This window comes from Notothenia rossii (genome assembly GCF_949606895.1).
Source record: "Notothenia rossii genome assembly, chromosome: 6".
Classification (NCBI taxonomy): Eukaryota; Metazoa; Chordata; class Actinopteri; order Perciformes; family Nototheniidae; genus Notothenia; species Notothenia rossii.
The window spans coordinates 36,428,461-36,440,651 of record NC_136909.1 but is presented as its reverse complement, the minus strand read 5'-3'; positions in this window follow the sequence as shown (position 1 = coordinate 36,440,651).

Below are 12,191 nucleotides of genomic sequence, written 5' to 3'. Positions count from 1 at the left end.
TTTTTTTAGATTGTCAATACTATTACTGTATAACTAATATATCAGGTTAAGAGGCACATTCAAATAAAGATTGGTCTTTAAATACATGTTGTCTTTTGAATTGTTTGTCCAAAGTCAAGGATCTAGAACTGGTACTTAGTTTTAATGATACAGTCTGGTTATTATGCTGTTTGGAGGAGGCCTCACAGGTAAGAGCACTAACTAGCTACCATCACATGTACCTTAGCTTGACTTAAATGTATTAAACGTATAATTAAGTGATATCAAAATATAAATAACTAATGTCATGCAAACATATTAATATTTGCTTGATTCCAATGATGAATTTAGCACAATTGCATACAAACGTTAAGGGATTTTAAGATTCTGAAGTATTATGCCAAAAACTCAATAACTTAGATTATTATTTATAGTTTTGCTGAATAGTTTCATGTCCGCTTACCTTAGAAACGTAAAATCCCACGGCAATGGGCCGATGGGGAGCATGTTAGCTTAGCTTGGTAGCTTCTTCTTCTTCTTCTTCTTCTCTTTAATGGCGAATCGCTTCCACTTGGAGCATATATCGCCACCTACTGTTTAGTTATTAAATGTTCATACTAAATCCTTGTCCTCAGACTAGTGCTTTTGAGGAATTTGAAGATCAGCTTGTTTGCTTCATTTCTTGATTTACTTTCAAATATTGCCTTGAAATCCATGTGCTTGATGTTGAGTTGTTCCAGTGCAGTTTTCAGAATGAATCTTTGTCTGTTATAGTCCGGGCAGCTAAAAAATACATGATGTATTGTCTCTGGTTGTTGGCAACCATCACAATTGCCATTTGGATGTTTTCCAATCAGATGCAGTGATGAGTTTAGTCCAGAGTGTCCCAATTTTATCCTGCTGTTGATGCTCTGCTCTCTTCTACTACTCCCCCAAGTGCTTCCTGTTCCTACTTCCCTTTGTATCTGATATAAATGTCTTCCTTTGGTGTTACTGTCCCATAGTTTTTGCCATTGTTGCTTGATAACCACTTTAGTAAAAGATTTGACTTCTGCTCTACTGATGGGTACCATAATATCAATCTGGTTTGCTTTCAAACCACATTTTGCCAGTTGATCCACTACTTCATTCCCTCTAATGCCCACATGCGCTGGAACCCACACAAATTGAACAACAATTCCCAGATGAACTAACCTAAACATGCTTTGTAAAATTTCATGTAAAATATCCTGACGACATTCTGAAGAGAAGTTGTTTATACTCTCCAGAGCTGCACTGGAGTCAGAGCAAATGACCACTCGCATTGGCTGTATTTCCTCTACCCACTGAAGTGCTAGAGAGATAGCCATCATCTCTACTGTATATACTGCAATGTGATCACTTGTACGCTTTCCCACTTTGACTTTTAACTCAGGAACATAAAATGCACAACTCGTTAGAAGCTTGGTAGCTTCAGCTAGCTCTGGAACTTTCAGCTCGGTGGCAGCAGGTCCCGCCTAGGCTCCGCCTCTTTGCCCTTATTTGGAGCAGGCGGGAGTTGAACTCTGACGTCACTGTCGAGTAGTTAGTGGCCGACTCCGCCTACTAAGGGCTTCTCGGCAACTCTGCAGAATCCTATGGGTGACGTCATGGACCCTACGTCCATTTATATATACAGTCTATGGTCCCTGGTTATGGCTAGAAAGGATCCGTCTTGTGTAAATATAACGTCACATTCTCGTTGTAACTCTCGTTGGAGCGGCTCGGAAACACACCTACAGCAGTAACATGCAACATACACATTAATGCAGCAGTAATATTAATAGAGAAACATCAAACATAATAGTAAAACACTGAAAGGGAACATTGTATTGCGCCATGAGCCATCTTGGGACTTTTACTGCGACAACGTTGACTTGCCTGTGAATAAAAAATAAACCATAGTGTTGGTGATCTACAGTGTTGTCATTCTTCTTTGAACAGCAAGACTGCTAACACCCTATTTCAACAATCACACTCCCTGTCATTGACATAATTAATAGATGGTTTAGCTTCTCACCATCATTTGCTGTGGCCCACTGATGTTAACGATCGTAACTGAAAGGCTGCCTGCCAAACGTAAACATTCAGCCACCTGACTTGCAAACTATCGCGAGAGTTTTACACTAGACGGATCCTTTCTAGCCATAACCATGGTCCCTTCACACGAGACCGCTCGACCCGCTGGAGACACTGTAGTACATATGCCGGGCCTGTAAGTGGCGCTGTACTTCCGCCACAAAATACACCAAAAGTAGCAAAGAAGACCCCCGAGCATGGTTGCCATGGTTGCCATGGTTGCCCTTCTGTAGTTCATGTAGTTCTCCATGTCCACTTGTTGCTGATGGTTGTGGTAGAGCTGTAGATTTTGCAGTAACATCTGTAGTATGGTCAGTAGCAGTAGCAGTAGCTACTGACCATGCTACAGCAGTGAGCAGCAGAGGTGGGGAGAGGCGGGGCAATGGATTCATCTTTATCAGGAAAATGATCGTATAGGACAGTGCTTCTCAAACTTTTTTCAGTAATGTACCCCCTTTGAAACATTTTCTCAGCCACGTACCCCCTGACCGACCCTGAACATTTTTGATAAAAAAAAGCCTCTATAAATAATTACAATATGGTGATGTTCCATCAGTGTGTGATTTTTTAACTCCTTCATGAATGAATTACAACAACTAAGGATATTTCCATCTTTATGTATGAAAATAAAGAACATAACGATTTAAAAAAAAAACATATGTTTAAAAAACCAATGAACAAAAGGATATATTATGCAAAAACTATAAAATATAACACATAAATATTATAATAAAATCCACTGTGGTGCCTGATGTGCAACTATACCATCCGAAACCCCATGCATATACAAGAAAACAGCATTACATTAGCAGTCTCTAATTTAGTGACCACAATGCATGAAAGGGTTTTTTTTTTTTTAAAGAACGTTGGAACTGAAAAAAATGTGCAATTATAAGCAAACTATGTAATAACACTACAATGACACTATTTAGGAGTTTTAGGACCTCAGCGATCGTGTACTGCTTTTTGGCTTTAGCGATGAGCAGTGACACCGCGATGCCTCCAGTGCTTTGGCCAGGGGCGGAGCTTCAGGGGGGGCTGTAGGGGCAGGGTTCCCCGGGCCCGGGACGGTCGGGACCCAATGGGGGCCCGTCGCCGAGGCAGCAGGCTCCGCCCCCGAGATATTCGCCGGCGGGCCCTGCTGCCTCGCGCCACTGAGTGCACTGACGTTCCTGGTCATATTAGGTATAAAGCATTGTAGCCTATAATATGAGTTGAACTTGTGCTGCTATTTTCACACTCACATTTAACATTAAAACATGAAAAATTGCAAGTGAATCCCTTCTATTGTCTCCAAATGTATTTTGGGTAAAATCGTCATCAACAGCCGTCCATCAACATCATACGTAAATGAACGTCAACGTCATCATCAATCACTTGTCATTCAACAGAGCACTGTCTAAGCATGAGCAGTTATAAACACAAAAGTGGAGCTACAAAACGCAAAGAAAAAGATAAAAAGGACCAAGGAAAAGCCAAATTGTCCAAGCTAGATGGATATTTTGTTCGCCCTACTCCTCCTCCTGCGGTAGATGAACCTGAAGTTGTTGCCACTGCCAGCCGTGTTTCATCCCCGAGCCCCAGCCCGCCAACAACGTTAGTGGGGGTTAGCCAGATTTACAGGTAGGCTACAATCACGGACACACACTGTCAACAAGAAAATGTGAGTTTGTGGTAAATGTTGATATCATGGTTGTTGTTACTTCGTGTAGCTCGGCCGCCTAGCTTATTTCCTTTTCTGTCTCTCGGCTGTAGTGATGATGATAATAATAATAATAATAATAATAATAATAATAGGGACGACTCAGCAGCTGCTAGCTGCTCGTCTAGAGGAGAGCCAGGCCTGACGCTTGACCAGCCGCACACCTCCCCCTCCGGCTCCTTACCTGCTGCGCCGCAAGGTGAAGAAGTACCGGACACTGGGAATGAAAGCAGCAACAGGTCTCCTCCTCACGCTACTCCTACGGGTGAAACTCAGACCACGGATCATGATGTGTCCTGCAATTATCCTCTGGAGCGTTTTCCGACTGATCGGGCAAACTATTTTTGAAAACATTGAGGACGCCAATATCAAAAGATATATCCTTAAAATGGGCCCATGCAAATCCAAAGGTCCATTTCCCAAAGACAAGGATAACCGTTGCTTTTCAGAAAGCTATTACACCTCCACCACTAAAGTTGGGATGAAATGTCCAAGCAGCTGGATGTGCTATTCCCCAAAATTGGACTGCTGCTACTGTGAGCCTTGCTGGCTTTTTGCCAACCAAAAGGCACCGTTCTACAACAATGCATGGGTAAACGGAATAAAAGACTGGAAACATCTTTCTACTAAAATTGAGAGGCATGAATCCACTCAAATACACCTTGGTGCATGCGTAGCATATGAGCAGTGGAAAACGAACGGCACAATAGACGCTGACATGGAGAGGAATGTGCGTAATGCCGCCCAATTTTGGAGATAGGTCGTGGAGCGCATTGTTAATGTAACTCTCACTCTAGCTTCAATTAACTTGGCATTCAGGGGCCATCGAGAGGTTCTAGGTCAGGGAAAAGCTGGCAACTTTTTGTCCTCCCTACGACCCTGTTTTGAAAGAGCTAATCAACCGAACAGAAGGGTCAGTGAAATACCTCAGTCACCAGATTCAAGATGAGATTATTTACATATTATCTCAACGTGTGAAAGCTGACATCATTGATGAAATAAACGAAGCCCCATTTTATTCCGTAATCATGGACACAACGCAAGATGTGTCAAAGATGGACCAGTTGAGTCAGGTTTACCGCCACATAACTGTTGTTAAGAACGACATGGATATTGCAACAGATATACAGATCAATTAAGTCTTTTTGGGTTTTGAAGTGACTAAAGGTTCATCAGCTTCAGAGCTTGAAAACAAAATCCTTGGTTCTATAGAGAAAAACGGATTAGATCTGTCTAAATGTCGCGGACAGGGCTATGAAGGGGCGGCTAATATGAGTGGTGTGTATTCAGGCGTGCAAGCAAGAATAGCCGAGAAGGAGCCCCTTGCCCACTATGTTCATTGCGCTGCTCATAATCTCAACCTAGCACTCAACGACTCTGTTAAAAATGTCCCTGGAGTGAAGCAGTTCTATGACACTGTAGAGACGCTCTACAACTTTTTTGGTCACAGTATCAAACGATGGGCATTGCTCAGTGAGTTAATCACGCCAGAGAGCAGAACTATCACATTAAAACGCTTATGTCCCACTCGCTGGTCATCTCGCCATGATGCGCTTGTTGCGTTAAGGCACAGATATTGTCACGATTCTCATGTTATGTCACGTTTATAGTTTTGTAGGTTTGGGTGTTTTTGCTATTTTCCATGTCATGTTTTCCATTGGGTTATTGTCTGGTCCTTTTCCCTATGTTTTTCCTCTTGTCATTAGTTTCCCTGGTGTGTCTAATTGTCTGATTATGTTCACCTGGGCCCCTGTGTTTTCTCCTCCCTCCTCACCTGTGTCTTGTTGTGTGATTGAGTCTTGTGTGTATTTAAGTTCTGGGTTGTCTGTCTGTCTTGGTCGGTTCGTCTTGTTCCCTGACTAGTTCTGCGGTGAGTGTTCTGTTTGTCATTGTATAGAAATATCATAGCCTTGAAATAAAGGAAGTTTCAGTTTAAATCTGCATTTGGGTCCTGCTTGTTTCACAAACCGTGACAGTACGAACCGACCAAAAAATGGGCCCAGCAGATCCGTTCGAGTCGGAATTATTAAATGTTTCCTTTTTTTTGGCTAACTGCTCGGATAGATGGAAGAGAGCACCCGGAGTTCAGCAGCGCGAGGCTGTATTGTCGGAGGCGCGCCAGATGGCTAGGGAGAAACCAGGTATGGTGAAGTTCTTACCTGGCTGGATTTCAAAGATCCTCCCTGTGTGTGATTCCCGGCCTGCTAGCCCCAGGCATGCTAGCTCCCGGCCTCCCAATTCCCAAACTGGCACCATACGCCTCGTGGGTTCCGTCTGCAGTCAGCCCGTGCTTCTGCCCCAGTTCCTGCTCCTGTCCAGGAGTCATATTCTGGAACTCGTCTGGCTTATGGAGGTCCACGGAGTATTCAGGCGGCTGCTAAGAGGAGGAGTCGCAAGGCCAAGCAGGCAGCTCAAGCCCCAAGAGCCATGGTTCCGGCTCCAGAACCGGACCTTACAGCCATGTTTCCGGCTCCAGAACCGGACCTTACAGCCATGTTTCCGGCTCCAGAACCGGACCTTACAGCCATGTTTCCGGCCCCAGAGCCGGACCTTACAGCCATGTTTCCGGCTCCAGAACCGGACCTTACAGCCATGTTTCTGGCTCCAGTGCCGGCCCACACAGCCATGTTTCCAGCTCCAGAACCGAACCTTACAGCAATGTTTCCGGCTTCAGAACCGGACCTTACAGCCATGGCCCCGGCTTCAGTGCCGGCTCCAGTAACCATGGTCCCGACTCCGGCTCCTCGTCACCTGCTGACTCATCGGCCGACGCCAGCTCCTCGAGTCCTGTCGGCGTACCGGCCGACTCCAGCACCTCGTCTCCTGTTGGCTGTCCGTCCGACGCCAGCTCCCCATGTCCTGTCAGCATACCGGCCGACTCCAGCACCTCGTCTCCGGTTGGCTGTCCGTCCGACGCCAGCTCCCCGTGTCCTGATGGCTGTCCGTCCGACGCCAGCTCTCCGTGTCCTGATGGCTGTCCGTCCAATGCCAGCTCCCCGTGTCTTGTCGGCATACCGGCCGACTCCAGCACCTCGTCTCCTGTTGGCTGTCCGTCCGACGCCAGCTCCCCGGGTTCTGTTGGCGACCCAACCCACTCAAGTGTCGTTGGAGGTCCCGCAGACTGCCCCGCTGCCGAGGGTCCTGCCAACCCCATGTCCTGTGCCGTTGGAGGTCCCGCAGACTACTCTTCTGCCGGGGGTCCTGCCAACTCCATGTCTTGTCAAGTTGGAGGTCCCGCAGACTGCTCTTCTGCCGGGGGTCCTGCCAACCCCATGTCCTGAGCCGTTGGAGGTCCCGCAGACTGCCCCGCTGCCGAGGGTCCTGCCAACCCCATGTCCTGTGCCGTTGGAGGTCCCGCAGACTACTCTTCTGCCGGGGGTCCTGCCAACTCCATGTCTTGTCAAGTTGGAGGTCCCGCAGACTGCTCTTCTGCCGGGGGTCCTGCCAACCCCATGTCCTGAGCCGTTGGAGGTCCCGCAGACTGCTCTTCTGCCGGGGGTCCTGCCAACCCCATGTCCTGTGCCGTTGGAGGTCCCGCAGACTACTCTTCTGCCGGGGGTCCTGCCAACTCCATGTCTGGTCCCGTTGGAGGTCCCGCAGACTACTCTTCTGCCGGGGGTCCTGCCAACCCCATGTCCTGAGCCGTTGGAGGTGCCGCAGATTGCTCTTCTGCCGGGGGTCCTGCCAACCCCATGTCCTGAGCCGTTGGAGGTCCCGCAGACTGCTCTTCTGCCGGGGGTCCTGCCAACTCCATGTCTTGCCACGTTGGAGGTCCCGCCGACTGCTTTTCCGCTGGGGGAACTGCCAACTCCATGTCCTGTCGCGTTGGGGATTCCGCCGACTGCTCTCCTGCCGGGGGTCCTGCCGATCCTGTGTCCTCTTCCATGGGGAGAGGACACAGGCTCCTGACCGGCCTCCGGAGCTGTCGGGTCTTCACCCCTCCTCGGACTCTGCCTTGCCCCCGGGCCGTCCGCCCGAGATTCCCTCCATGGATTCTGCCTTGCCCCCGGGCCGTCCGCCCGAATTCCCCTTTTTGAACTCTGCCTTGCCCCCGGGCCGTCCGCCCGAATTCCCCTTTTTTGAACTCTGCCTTGCCCCCGGGCCGTTCGCCCGAGACCCGTCCTCCAGACCCCCTCCACCCACCCTGCTGGATTTTTGTTTTTTTGGGACGTCTGGAATCCGTCCCTTGAGGGGGGGGTTATGTCACGATTCTCATGTTATGTCACGTTTATAGTTTTGTAGGTTTGGGTGTTTTTGCTATTTTCCATGTCATGTTTTCCATTGGGTTATTGTCTGGTTCTTTTCCCTGTGTTTTTCCTCTTGTCATTAGTTTCCCTGGTGTGTCTAATTGTCTGATTATGTTCACCTGGGCCCCTGTGTTTTCTCCTCCCTCCTCACCTGTATCTTGTTGTGTGATTGAGTCTTGTGTGTATTTAAGTTCTGGGTTGTCTGTCTGTCTTGGTCGGTTCGTCTTGTTCCCTGACTAGTTCTGCGGTGAGTGTTCTGTTTGTCATTGTATAGAAATATCATAGCCTTGAAATAAAGGAAGTTTCAGTTTAAATCTGCATTTGGGTCCTGCTTGTTTCACAAACCGTGACAGATATGGAGACATTATAAAAGCCCTCGTCAAAATATCCCTTACCAGTGACAAAAAGGATGAGCGCAATGAAACAAGTGTACTCAAGAATGCCATAAGCAAATTTAGCTTTCTATTTTTGGTCAACATGCAGACCAAGATTTTGGAAAGCATAAATTGTGCTTCACAGTTAATGCAAGCAAAAGACGCGGATATTCTCAAAGCATCTACTCTACTGCAAAATGCCATCAGTGTTTTGGTGGAGTATAGGGGACAATTTGATGAGACGAAGTCCGCCACTCTTGCCCTGGCTACTAAATGGGGAAGTCAAACACAGTTTGAAACAACCAGGGCCAGGAAAGTTAAGAGACACTTTGATGAACTTTCTGAAGACAGCCGCCTCACTGACGCAGAGAGCAACTTTTTTCAATGCATGTCTCGATATAATCATCCAGCAAGTGCCCAAAGATTCACCATCTTAAATGCAACTGTGAACATGTTTGAGGCAATTCACCCCAACACACTACTACAAGCAAAGGATGAGGATTTACACCAAGCTGCCCAGCGGCTTAGAGAGCACTACAGTCGGGACATCGCCGCCAGCTTCCCTGGCCAGCTGCTTTCTTTCAGAACCTGTTTCAGGGACAAAACACAAACTAAAATCTGTCGCGGATCTGGTAAAAATGCTCATTGTTTACAACCCAGCAGTAACATCTACATTCAGTGAGGTTTGCACAGCCTTCATCTTATTTCTGACTCTTCCTGTCACCGTGGCAACCGCCGAGCGCTCTTTCTCCAAATTAAAACTCATCAAAAACTATTTGAGGAGCACGATGGGACAGGAGAGACTGAGTGGACTGGCCTTGCTGTCCATCGAAAGTGACCGAGCCAAGAAATCGGACATACAGCGGATTGTGGACGAGTTCGCGGAGCGCAAGGCTCGTCGAGTGCCCTTCAAGTAGTGGGGAGTACACTTCAAATTTAATTTGTACAGTAGCCTACTTGTACGTGAATGTATGGGCCGCCGTGCAATTTTACACTGCTGTGCTCTCATGGTGGCGGCTGGCTGTCCATGGTGAATGGTGTGTCAGAAATGTAGTCATTTTATTAGGCTATGTTTTCGTTGTCCTTGTGGTTTGTCGGACTTTATGTCATATTATATCATTATTATCTCTGATATATATTTCGTTTCTATACCCTTTGCAGAAACGAAATCTTAAATATTACACCTTTTCTTTAGTTACTTTTCTTTCAAACATTGTTTTAAATTGTAATCTTACTGACTGAGCGACTTTTTACGCACGAGCATCAGATTACCATACCCCGGACTCTCGATATTTTTGTCAAGCTTTATTGGGTTTAAAGGGCCCGGTCATGTGGCCCCGCCCCCCGGCCCGGGTTTGATATGTGCCGCCAGTGGCTTTGGCTGATGTTGTGGAGGCTTTTCGCATCATCTCTTGCGAGGATCTGTACTCAGCAAGTTTTATCTTGAAAAACTCTGGTGGCTTACCAACATGACACAGGTGTTTGGTGCTGAGATGTCTCTGGAGGTGCGCTGGTTTCATCGAGCTGTTGGCTAGTTTATCCCCACAGAAAAAATACAATGCCTGGGGCGGGTTGCTTTTTGTTGACATAATAATAATAATCCTTATATTTATTATAGCGCTTTATCAATGACTCAAAGCGCTTTACAAATACACATTACATATACAGATCATACATACATGTAATGGTCATCTACTGTGGACAATACCCACAGGAGCAAGTTCAGGTGAAGTGTCTTGCCCAAGGACACAACGGCTTTACAGACGCAGCGGAGGCGGGTTTCACCCCCTTGATCAATGCACTGCGCCACACCGCCCATCTTCACACCTCAAAGTCATCGAGGCGCTTTTACAAGTACACATTGATATTATACATGTACTGTGGACAATACCCACAGGAGCAAATTCGGGTGAAGTGTCTTGCCCAAGGACACAACGGCCTGATGCAGTGGGGCGGGAGCGGGTTTCGAACTGGAGTTCATGAATCCCATCAAAGCATATGCCTCCTGATATTGACGGCATTTTGTTGGCTCAGTTTTTCTTTTTCTTTTTCTCCGTTGTCCACGTTCCCTGCTGTAGTGCTGCTACGTTTTAACCACGATACCATTTAAATATCTATTTATTATAATCTAATATTGCAACTGGCTTCCCGCTCGGTATGGTTCCGGGCTAGAGCCTGATTTAACTCTGGTTCTTCCTGTTTCCACCGCAGCGGAGCCGGCTCTCAGTAACGAAAACCGGTTCTTAGCTGGCCCCACTCGACTGTCCGGCAAGAACCAATACTTCACGCTTACGTTGGAGGGGGGCGAGATTAACCTGAGCAATAACAGTTAATGGCGAGTATGGCAAATACAAGTTGTAACAAGCAGTAGCGCTGAGCAAAGTGACATGACCACACACTTGTAAAAACAGAGAAGAACCAGAGAAGCACAAGAACGGATCTTGAACCCTTGGTGGTTCTAGGAATATTTTTTATAAAACTGTGTTTTCTATTTAACTTATTGTACTATGATTATTTTTGTAATCATGCTTGGTATTTTTTTAATTAACCTTTTTTCTGTTTTATCTCACATACCCCCTGCAGTACCCCAAGGTACCCCCATTTGAGAATCACTGGTATAGGACGTACACAAGGAGCCATTTGGCCCCCCAGAGCGTACCGTCTGCAGATCTATCCACCTTGGGACCCGTTATCGTTTTAGGGGTCTGTTTCCGCGGTTCCGTTACAGCCTCGTGTGAACGAACGGGCTATACGAAAGAGAAAAGTAGCGGATACAACCCGTTTTGTTCCCGTGTAAACAGCACCTAACTCTTTTAACTTATGTAGTTAAGAGGCACTGCTGATTGTAACAACCTTTTTTAAACGGAAACAGCATCATTGGAGCACTGAAAGGTCAGGTCAGAGGGACAATCCTTGACTCACAGCTTTATGTCTCCAGCTTCCATACAACATTTCTGTCTTTTTTGATTATTCAGTGTCCACATATAGACTCTCTTGCACTATTTCTATTCTATTTTATTTGCACATCTCAATTATTGAATTTGTTTATGTCCTATATATATTCATTTTGCATTGTTGGAGGAGCCTGTGACTTAAGTTTGTCATTGCCATATCTACACTGTAGCTACTGTGCACATGACAATAAAGCCTTGAGTCTTGAAATGAATCATAAAGCATTGGTACTATTAATTTGTACAGCCTATTTTTCTTTACCCAGACACACATTTGGTTTTTAATATTCAGCTTAGACAATAAGTACAGTCAAGGGCGGATAAAAAAACAGTGGGCCCCTGTGCACATACTTAGAAAAGGCCCCACCACCTCTCCTACAAAGGAGCAGAACACTTCTTTTGAACCTTTTCTATTCATTTCATGTTTCTTTGTGGACATTTTGAGTGTCTTCTTGGTTGCTACTGTCTCTTTGAGAGACATCCATTCATGACAATACAGTATGACATTTCTATGCACCGCAAATAGAAAAACTTGCATTGTTTAAAATACTATTAGCTCCCATTGTGTGAGAATAAGATGGTCATTACTGGTAAACTTAACAAACGCATTTGAGTAATACAATGAACACAATAAGGGCCCTGACAGTGCAGTTTGTCAATGTAAATGACCTTTAAACAGCTTATTTCACACAAAGACCTCATTCAGAATTAACTAAATACATTGATAATCAGTTTATGTCTCAAGGACGTACACCAATGGGCATGACATCAGCGATTTTCAATGATAGGGCTGTACATGCACAATATCAGGGTTGAGCGGCTCCCCCTCCAGTTTAATCTT